We start from the raw sequence: 2,038 nt of genomic DNA, 5'->3' as shown, positions 1-2,038 counted from the left end.
GGGAGAAGCCCTATGTCTGCAGGGAGTGTGGGCGAGGCTTTAGTCAGAAGCAATACCTCATTGGACACAGGAGAAGGAAATGCAACCACCATGTACCTCCACCTGCACAGCTCTGAGGGGCTTCAGAGAAAGCCTGATAACCCCATTACACTCTGTCAGAGTATAGAAAGAGCAGAGTACCTGAACAGATCTTCCATTTTCATGTCAAGGGATGACGTAGAAAAGCCAGTAGGATCCCTAAAGTATGTTGTTGACTGTGGTTTTCTTTCCCAGCCAATCCTCTTGCGTGTGCTTTGGCCTTTTGTTGTAATAAATGTTGTCTCTAAACACAGCTGTAGCCCAGGCCACCGACCTCATCCCCTCATTGGAGAAGGCACAGAGAGCTCATACTCTCAGCCCAAATTTCCACAGCAGCTCGGCCACTGAAAATGTGAGCCTATAGTCTGGGTTTTAAACTTCTGGTATGGCACTTAGGCTAAACAGCTGACTGCGAACCACAAGGTTGGCGGTTCAAATCCACCAGCTGTTCCTCAGAAACAGTTCATACAGGGTCGCTATGAGTCAAAATTGGCTCCACGGCACTTAACAACAGTGTGGTTTAAATGATTGGAGAACGTGTTCTGGGCCTGTTTAGTCTATCAGGAAAGAGCCCCCTGGTCTCCTGTCCACTCCTGAGACCCCAGGAAACCCAGTTCTCCAGATCTCCTCAGGCTTCAGAGTCCCCAGGACCCATGAGCTGTCCATTCCATCGGCTGTGTTCCACCTGCCCTCTCCTTCTGGTCTCAGAACCCGGGGGTCCTGCACAGACCTGGTCATCAGCCGCCCACAGTCTCTCTGGCCCCTCCAAGGTCTTGACCACCCCACTCCCAGGCTATGGCTGTTTCTACCTGCAACCACTGGGGCACAATGGGGGGACTTAGGGTGACAGTTCCAACCCTACGCCTCTCATTTTTAAATTCACACTTTGTTGCTGACGGGGTGAGAAGGTCAGACCATCAAGTGTTTTTCCTTAGGCAGCTGGAACGATGTTACACTTTGTCAGTAGAGGGCGCTGGAGGCAGCTGCAGGCGGAGGAAGTTTTCCTTTCCTGGGAGCGGGCTTCCGTTACTATTTGACCAGAGCAGCTGCAGGGGAAGCTTCCCACAGGTGAAACCACGTCCACAGGTTCGCTCAGGGCCCTGCGGGGTGGCTAGTGATGCTTTTCTCCAGGTGCCCTCTGTCCTGAAGGCACAGGAGTGGGGCTGCTTCTCCCCTCGCTCCACAGCCATCCTACCATTTTGTTCTGAAATGCCGTCCAGTCGGTTCCAACTCATAGCGATCCTGGATAGGGTTTCCGAGGATCGGCTGGTGGATTTGAACTGCCGGCCTTATGGTTAGCAGTCCAGTGCTCATCCTGTAGCGCCACATTAGAACCCTGCTGCAGTGAGCTGAATTGTGTTCCCCCAGAAACTGTGCATGTCCTAACCCCTATACGCTAGGCCTTATTTGAACAAAGGGTCTTTGAAGATGAAGTGAATTTAAAGGCCTGAAGATGAGATGGGCCCTGATGCCAATGAGCAGTGTCCTTATATAGACTCACAGAGGAGATGGAGAAGAAATAAGGCGGCTATGTGAAGACAGAGGAACAGATTAGAGCCACAATATAGGGACACCAGAAGATGGACGAAATGATGACGGATCCTCTCCTAGACCCTTTAAAGGGAGCCTCAAGAACCACAAGACGATAGGCCCTAACCCTCTAACCCTTGAACTCAAACCCTAATGCTAACTCATAAGGAGCTCTGGTAATATATTGGTTGCAAGTCTGGCTGCTAACCTCAAAGTTAGCAGTTCAAAACTACCAGCCAAACAGGCAGCGTCCCTTAAACAAATAATAAATAAGGGGGAATGTGATGCAGACCGTGCAGACCCGGTTAGGAGTTTAAGTCCCTGTGGGCCCAAGTGTTGCAGACCGTCCAAACCATAGGCTCTGAGGATCAGACTTTAGCCACCTAGCAGACATAGCAAACTGTCCCTCATCTGATTATTCAGTTATGCT

Source organism: Chrysochloris asiatica, unplaced genomic scaffold, assembly GCF_000296735.1.
Source record: "Chrysochloris asiatica unplaced genomic scaffold, ChrAsi1.0 scaffold00439, whole genome shotgun sequence".
Classification (NCBI taxonomy): domain Eukaryota; kingdom Metazoa; phylum Chordata; class Mammalia; order Afrosoricida; family Chrysochloridae; genus Chrysochloris; species Chrysochloris asiatica.
This window is presented reverse-complemented; position numbering follows the sequence as displayed.